A 9,633-nucleotide genomic window follows, 5' to 3' on the forward strand; every position below is an offset into this window, starting at 1 on the left:
TCCGGAGTTCATGAAACACAATCAATGAAAACTGAAAATATAGGCTCTGTAATTTGATAACATGAAATTCTCATTTTTTGACAATCGGAGGCAGGAACATTTTTATTTCTGCCTCAAGTCAATTATACAGACACGCACAATTTAGTTTGGTTTGAATACATACCTCTCCAGTCGTCAACAAGCTGACTGTTTTTAGGGCTTCATTTTAATTTCAACAAAATTAGTGTCTTCAGAGGATAAACTGATCAGTGGAGATTTATCCTAAATATGTTCTTATCCTACGAAAACAAATTATTTTTAATCTCTGTGAAACATCTCAACTGTATCTGTTAAATTTGACAACCTGAGGCATATAGTACATATATAGCTTGCCTAATCATACTATGTTTACTTACAATATATTATAGTGTATATAGCATAGGTATGAGATGTAGTTCTATATTTTCATTTTATGTTAACATTCTTATTGCAACATTATTTTATTAAGTGGGCGTGAAGTTCAGAGGAAATCCAACTAAACTTCCTAACAGAATAATATTCATCAAAGTTATAGAGGCATGCGAAGAATATTGTTGAGGGCTCCCTCTCCTGAATCCCTCTATCGTTGGAAATGTCCTTCCCGGGAAGTGTTCTAAATGTAGTGAATGATGTATGCAATTGTTTTTTTGTTTTTTTTTTAGTCAAAACGCTATCTTGTTGAATATGGCCTGAACTTTTGCCTGTAAACAACCGTTTTGCCCCTGCTAGACCTACCCAGATAAGGGTTGTATGCTTCATTCGATGTGCCTATTTCTGCAGAAGGGAGACGACTTATTTCCTCAAGAACACAGTGATACGGACTATATAGATACAAGGGAGAGTTTAATATGTCGTGCTTAAACATGTTAGTAAACATTGTCAATAAATATTGTGACATTCATATTGACTTACAAATACACTCAGCTTATATAGCATGGTTTCTGGGATGAAGCTGCGTAACTATTTTTGATCTGCCGTACAATAATAACAATCTGATTCATCCACGATTCAAAAGACAATTGTAATGATAAAATGTTTTTGCTTTCATATTATAATTTATAAAGAATTGATGAGAATTCTCCTGAACTCAACTTATCCACGTAACATGAGTGTAATTACTTTGTTTATCGTGCCGAATTCTCACTTATTGTGTAACTTTAATTGACGCCGAGTGTGTGACTCTATTACAATATATTTATGCTAGGAAAATAATTAAAATATGAAAAAACACTTGTTCAAAATCCGGTCTTCTTGTCTGTAGTAAGATCAGACTGGTCAACCATTATGAGTAATTGGGTACTAGTGTAAAATTATGATCACGGAAACCGCGAATTTAAAAAAAAGTGCGACACGTTTAGTTATCTGTACTCAATTACCTGTGATATAGAAAGTGCACCCAAAATAAAATATGTGAACATCCAGAACAGAACATTAAGGTCCTGTCGGACTCCAAACTCATCATTCCAAATCATTTATAGATATATATGTTGGAGAGAATTTTCATACTTTTGAAGACATTTCAGGCATTGAGCTGATTACCAAAATTTTAATTTTGCTGCATCTTCTAGCCAACGTAAATGTGTTGACATGTTTGAACTATAAACCTATATATTCAAAACACTAGCTAAATTTGTAGGTGTAATATACAACTTTTTTCAATATATTTTTTGCATTAATTATCAGATATAGATAGAACATACAAGCCTATACTATGCCTATACCATACTATTAATGATATTCACCCCAGAAAAACATCCTCCTAAAAAAACATTTTTGCATGTCTAAGTACCCAACATAATTTCACAGAGTACAATTCAAGAAATCCCGCAATACCTTAACTCGGTCAATTGGTCAGTCATCATTTTATCTAACCCCTTCGTGCCTCCTGGAACATAAGGTCATAACGCTTGCCTTCCAGTTATGTCTGTCTAGTGCACTTCCCCTGACCTTATTCAAAATTTTCCACCCACCTGGTGGTTACTTGGCTTTCTTATAACATGCCCTATCCATTTCCATCTTCTTTGTCTGACTTCTTGAATTATCCTTTGTGTATTTGTGTGATTGTGAAGTTCATCTATTGAGATGATGTTTGGCCAGAATATTTGCAGTGCTTTCTTCAAACACTGGTATTGAAAAGAGTCCAATTTATTCTCTTCAGTTTTATTCATCTTCCATGTTTCACATCCATAAAGGAGTACAGGCATGACTAATGATATATATAGCTTTATTTTTGTCTCTCTTCCATATTGCTTTGATCGCCACACTTTATTCAATTTGGTAAATGCCACTCTAGCCTTATTTATTCGACTGCTCATGTCTCTCCTTCTACCACCTTCAATGTTTACAATTGCACCCAAATATGTAAATTCATCCACATCTTCTATTTCAATCTCTTCTAGCTGAACAGCGTGTTTATTCTCATGATCATGCCCGGATAGATGGATAGATAGATAGATAGGAGGTAAATAGATAGCAGGGTGATGTCATCTGCAAAATACAGGTCTTCTAGCTGAGACTTCATTTGCCATCTGATCCATGTGTTGTTATCTTTGGTTGTCTTCTCAATGACCCAATTAATCACCAGGAGGTACACAAATCCAGACAGTGCGCACCCTTGTTTCATTCCACTTCACTTCACTTCTGATTGTTTGCCTCCATCTATAACTGCACACATACTATCTGTGTAAAGTAGCCAGATAATGATAAGCTTCCTAGGAATGCCATACTGCTTCATAATTTCCCATAAACTGTCACGGTGAATCAAATCAAAGGCTTTTTCAAAGTCGGTAAAGTTAATGTATAATGCTGATTGCCATTCTATGGTCTGTTCATTAATATTTCTTATCTGCTTAGTTGTTCTCTTTCCTTCTCTAAAATCTGCTTGGTCTGGTCTTAGCTTCACATCAATTCCTGTTTTGATTCTGTAGATTATGATTCTTCCCAGGATGTTGCTTGCAATCGGTAGTGATGTAATACCCCTCCAGTTTCCGCAGCCAGCCAGGCCACCTTTCGTATCTAATTTCACTATTGAGCCTTTCTTCTAATCGCTTGGTATCGCTCAGTCAGTTAGTGAGTACTTTTATGTTTCATCACTTAGTTTCATTTGACGGACAGAAAAGTCCTCTCAACATGTTTCCCAATGGAAGTCAACAATTAAGATGACACTACCCACACATGTACAAGTGGCATATGTTACCTTGTGTATATAAACTTACTGGTCAAATATTATAATTTTATTACACTTCTTAAGCTTGATATATCATAAATGATTAGGTACAATGATAATTTATATATACATAAAATAGTAGTAAGCATTTAATACACTAAGGAACACGAGTTTCATATTGCCTGAAATAATTCATTGACGTGATAAAAACGATAAGTGAACAACATGGATACTGATAAATATATACATTTTTATTGTGTGTTTGTTATTTGTAATGACTTGTTTTAACTTGGAGAGTTATAGCTTAGTTATATCGGGGTTCAATTCGATAATTGTGTTAGTACTCTTATTGTATATAGTGAATGGTTGTTTATGTTTCGCCTCTCAATTTCGAATCGGAGATTATTGTGCTCTCCTGTGTTTTATCAGGAATATGTTAATTTGGTGATGTCCAGTGCTTTGAAAAATTAATTGTTACCTCTAACAAATTACTGGTATAACACTGTTTGTTTACACGAATCAGCTGTCAATGTGGAAGAATTGACATATATACCATACTGGCAAATTATTAGTCGTTGAGAAACTGTTATATACATATGCCAGACTTTAGCATGGTCGTGGATTTTTTTCTCTCTTCAACCCAGAATAATTTTACCAGAATATGTTGAATGGTCTATACTAGGCCCAGACCATTGTAAACATGCAACAGTCACACGTGAAAAGAGAACACTGTGATAATGCAATATGTATACTATACATGTGTATCGCTTATTTCCATGTAGGTTGAATGCAGTCCGTATTTGATTCAAAATTATCTTATATCTTCCTTAAAGATCATTATGATGGTATATGGCGCACTTGGGTCACCAGCAAGACCATGGTATGTATGGTCAGATTATACATGCAGGTACAGATGATGTCATTGATGAAGTGTTTTTACCATAGCCACAATTTCAAGAATTTTTATTTTTATATCTATGTGCGAGTTTACTTGTAGGCATGTCAGCCATTAGCTGCATGTGTACTTTTTCAAACCATTATATAAATGGTTATTCTTGGTTGTATTGTTCTTGCTAATTAGGGCCAAAGAAGGTAACCTAGTTATACTTAAAGATCCCGTAGTTGAAGAAATTGCAAAGACCAGGGAAGAACTGCAGCACAACTGTTGATACGTTTTGTCCTGCAAAGAGAATGTGTCGTCTTAGCAAAAAGCGTCACCCCTGCAATAATTAAAGACAATTTTGAGGTAAGAATATTGCGTACGTGGACGAATTGTCAATTGCTCTGAATCAAATAACGCTTAATTATTGGTAATGATTCTTCATCACTAATTGACGTCAGAATAAATGAACACTCTCCTGGGATTACATCGTTATTTTCGTACGTGTTTATTAGAACAGTAAGTGTTTGATACTGCATCAGCATTCACAGAAATGTTAAAGCGCTATGCCGTCGCTTTATGTTCGATATCTAACCCATAGCGATGTATACGACGCGTACAAAATAAGGTGTTTATACGGAATTCGAACACGTGGTGACTGTAGCAATTTAAGGGAGATACATAAGGATATACACCATATGACCCTCCATGTTACTTTTTTTTAGTGACATACATGGATACTTGTAAAATGTATTAGTGTGTACTGTGAATTTTTTGAAAAAGCAAGATACCCAACAAATTCAAACTATTCTCTAAGTAGGAGTGAGTCAGTCACTTTACAGTAGTAGCAATGTGTTAAAGGTAACAGTTGTGTTCGATATGAGCCATATGTGATAATAGATGTATAGTAAAAAACTGTGATAATTTAAATATTGACCTTTAATGGTATGCAGACAAATATACAGTTTATTTATTGATTTGTGTTCGACAAAAATAATCGATCGTTTTTCATTTATTACAGGTTTTCAGAACATAACACCACCTATTTTATAAGGACGTGAAACGTATTGACGAGGAGACATACTAAGTTAAAATATTCTGTTCATAATTCTATGCGAAATTGAAGGGTAGCATATGCAAATCTTCATTTCATAGGAGATAGTCCATAGTACAACTGGTTTGGTAATGAACATCTTGAATTTTCAAGGTGAATGTTCCGGCGAAGCACTCCACTCTATATCACCTTGAAGTATTTCATTAGGACTATGTGTATGTGACAATGCCCTCACAGTTTAGAATCAGTTTAACAACAGCCAATCATATAACTTCTTTCTTCAACGCGCTTGGCCAAGCTATCAAAATCTTCGAGGCGGAGCTAAGTCACTAAACGCTCCACGTTGCTTAAGACGCGCACCACTCTACCATGTATTTCTATGGATTCTGCGCGAGCTGCTGTGCACTGGTCAAAAAATCGAGAAAACAGCACAAACTTAACTTTGAAGAAATCCAACCAAATTTAAATAGATTGCATATGTAGGGGGTGGCAACAACCATCCCAAAATACCGTTTTCTGAGAATTTATTGGTCTTTGTTTCACCATGATGGTTGCCAGGCGGTGAAAATGCCTGACCCGAGAATAAATGTCGCTGAGCACAGCTAAAGCTGTGTTGGCTTGGATGTTGAGGCGATACAGCGACAATATCCATACATCATGCAACTCACTGATAATCAGACTAAAGCTATTCAAGCTTTACTTAATAATAGTGGTAATAGTGTTGTCACCACTGTTGACTACTATAGAAGAGTAGGTGTTATACCCCAAAGCTAGTGATATCACTGCAACACATATTGGCAGTAATGAAGTCGAAAATATCAGAAATGCAGAGCTCCGAGCGCTTTCTGACAGTCTTTGTAACAAAGCTTTCTATTGGTCGGTAAACTTTCTATCGCGCAACCACGTGACATACACGATTATGAATGGTATTACCGCACGGTGTTGTAGAGGGAGGAATGTCCGAACGGAACAACACCGTGCAGGCGGACGATGGGTAATGAATGAATGAATAGAATAGAATAGAATAGAATAGAATAGAATAGAATAGAATAGAATAGAATAGAATAGAATAGAATAGAATAGAATAGAATAGAATAATATACTTGAATTGCGCCATATGACACCCCATTTTATTGTGGTCGATACAGTGTGTGAATGTTTTTGAATGTCTTCCAATAGAGATAACTAAAGTGTAATTTGTTTGCACAAATGATGAAATGGGATGAGTGTTATAAGAACTCCTGTCAAATGTAGTATACTCTCATTTTTATGGTTTTGACAGTAATGATTGAATAAGCATTAGTTTTAAAAAGGGGCTAAGAAAATTAACCCATCTGAGCAATTAGATACATGTCAAATTCTGTATTTATCTTAAGGCAAAATATAGTAGATGCGTTATGTAGAAATTCTATATACTTTTATGTCATTCGGAAAAAAAACACTCGTGTAAAGTTGATAACCTTGCTTGGAAAGTTTGACGCTACGAGAAGTTTCTTTAAACCTTCGTACAAAGTTGATAAAGTAATAACGTCGATGTACGGCTATATACTGCTCTCGTGTCGAGTGCAAACTTGCCATTAGATAGGTTTCACACTGTAATGTAATGTAATGTCGAACCTGATATAGGTAGAGATTGTGATACTATTTATCGAAAAGTTATAGAAATTATTAAACTTTGTAATGCCATGTACAAAATTGGTTATGACACGTGGAAAGTGTGTAAAGCTGTCTGGTCTGTAAATTTGCGTGCAACGACGGTTATATGTGGCAGGTCTCTAATGTTCGAAGACTGCAACGTTGCGTTTAACTCTTAGTAAAGTTACATAGAAAGCCTACAAAGTTCCATCCATGTTGTGTGGATAGTCTGTGATGTTGCATGCACTGTTGCTAAAGTTAAGTTTAGAAAGTTGCCAGCAAAGTTGGTAACGTTGTGTTGAATATCTGCAGAGTTGTGTGCTTGGTTGGTAACCTTACAGAGTTTCACTCAAAATGGGAGAGTTTTACCCTGAATGTCAGCAATGTTGCATGCAAGTTTCGGAAATTTGGAATGTCTGTATTTATACTTTGAAAAGGGATTTGTCAATGGCATCGATTGCCAAATAGTACAGTTGACTGCAGTTAATTGTAGAATTAGTAAAATTGATAGGCCCCAATCGGTGCTTAGAAGACGCCGACTTGTAGCGTCAATGAGAGGAGTTATCTTGCATGAGCATATTTATATGGTAATGAAGCACTTTAGCATTTTTTTATTCATTGAAATAACGATACCTATCCCATATTACAACTATTTTTAAACATTTATCATACAGTAATTTTAATGAAAGGTGTGCACTGTTCAGATTTCGTAACTCGCTATGGACAGTTGATAAACTGGCAATACATCTCAATAGAAGTGAATGAATTGCGCCAGTAGACACCAAAAGTTGAAAGATTTCACATTTAAAAAGAAACTGTACCTTTCCGGATTCGGGACTAATTGACACTCAATATTCGTGGTGAATTGAGCTCCGGCCAAGAAAAAGCCTGTAAATTTATTTAAATTTTAAAACAAAACGCATGTCAAAAATGATTGGAAAATTGACCAGGTTGGGTGCAAAGTTTGAAAGCCTGAAGAGAGGCTTTGAAACATAGTATGTTAGTTATGTTGAACATACGCAAAATACCAGCACAGTTGGTAACCTAAGGTAGAACGCCTGCAAACTTGGTTAAGTTACACCGGAAATCTCAAAGGTTGCATGCTTGCCTGATAAAGGGGTGTAGATAGTATGCAAAGTTGCGTACAAAGTTGGTATAGCTATGTTGAAGGTCTGCAAAGTTGGTAAAATTACAAGGAATGGCCGTGCGGTGGTAAGTTGGTACAATTATGTGTCTGCAAAGTTGCGGAAGTTTAGGTGGTAAAACTCAAAAGCTGGTAAATTTGCTTGGAAAACATTCAAAATTTTGTTCAAAATCGATAACATTGTGTGGAAGACCCGCAAAGTTGAGAAAGTTGCTTGAAAAATTTGTAAAGTTGGATAAAACCCTGCAAAGTCGCCGTGAAAATTTGGTAAAATTACATTTTGTCTGAAAAATTACGCGCAAAGTTGCTAACGTTATTGGAAAGTGTACAAAGTTAGTTACAAGAAAAGTTTGAAACTCACATTCAAAATTGGCTAAATTTATGTAGCAATTCAACAAAATTATATGTAAAGTTAGATGGCAAGTCTGCAAAGTTGTGTGCAAGGTTGGTTAAGTTGTGTGGAAACGTTACGTGGCATATCATAAAAACGTGTGCAACGTTGCGTTCAAAGCTTGTTAAAGTTATGTGAACAATATTTAACCCATTCGCAAAATATTTATAGTTGGTAATATTACGTGGACAGTCTGACAAGTAACAAGCATGCAATGCTGGCGAAGGTACGCGTGCAAAATTTCTTGCAAAGTAGCTAAAGATATCAAGCAAGTTGCATACAATGCTCGGAAGGTTGCGCGCAAAGATTATTCATGTACGTGGAACATTTGAATGTTACATGGTAAGCATGTAATGTTGCGTGTAACATTTGTGGGTGAGGAGAAAGGAAGTTGACACGATTACATAAAAAGTGTGTAATGTTATGCAGAATGTCTGTAAAATTACGTGCGTAATGTCATGTGGTACATTTTAAAGGTGGAAAATCTAATAATATCTAGATAATAATCTATGTTAATATGTAATACTGCGTGGAAATTGAAGGCAAAGTTAAAAGATATGGACATTCTGTAATGTTTCGAAAGTTAGTAAAGATGCAAAGTTATTAATGAAACTGCGGCGACAACACATCTGGTGTTGGCAATCTGTCAAGTCTTGGGTATAACGAAGTTAGTGTGATTAGAGTCTTTGTGATATCAAAATGTTGCTGAACTAAAGGGAGAGGCCCCTTGAGGTCTTCACCATTTTCAAAACACCTGACAACACTTCATGTGCACTGATTTGACTTTGTAGTGTTCTGTGTACTTGGACTTTTAAAATTTTCCTATATGGCTTTTCCATAAAGTTCGGAAACTGTTAACAGGGGAGCAGAACAAAATGCCCGGATATTACATGATAGAAAGATGGAATGGCAATTAAAAGAAAGTGGGATATTTTGTCTACAATGTTAGAAAAATGTTAGAAGAAATACCAAACAAACTGATTCACCCAACTAATACATTGCTCATATTTCCCGGTTTCCAGAGTAACTTTTTGAACACTGCGAACCAGTTCTTATATTTGTTCTTGCAGTGGTAGAATTATACTTCTCAAATAGACAAGTTCTAACACTCAAAATCTAAAGCATAGTGTCCCACAAGCTCTGGAACTTATTGTATTCACCATGTGTACATCACCACCAGCTTAGATATATACTGATGACACGCAGGTTTATTTTTTCAAGACTTCAAACATAGTCACATTTCTCAAATGGAAAGGCATGAATCCTGTATTCGTGGGATATATGGGGAGTGATCAATCAAAGTTAAACAAAGATAAGACGAGATAATTTTACCCTTCGAATCATA

The sequence above is a fragment of the Saccoglossus kowalevskii genome, chromosome 17, assembly GCF_978046115.1.
Source record: "Saccoglossus kowalevskii chromosome 17, keSacKowa6.1, whole genome shotgun sequence".
Taxonomy (NCBI): Eukaryota; Metazoa; Hemichordata; class Enteropneusta; family Harrimaniidae; genus Saccoglossus; species Saccoglossus kowalevskii.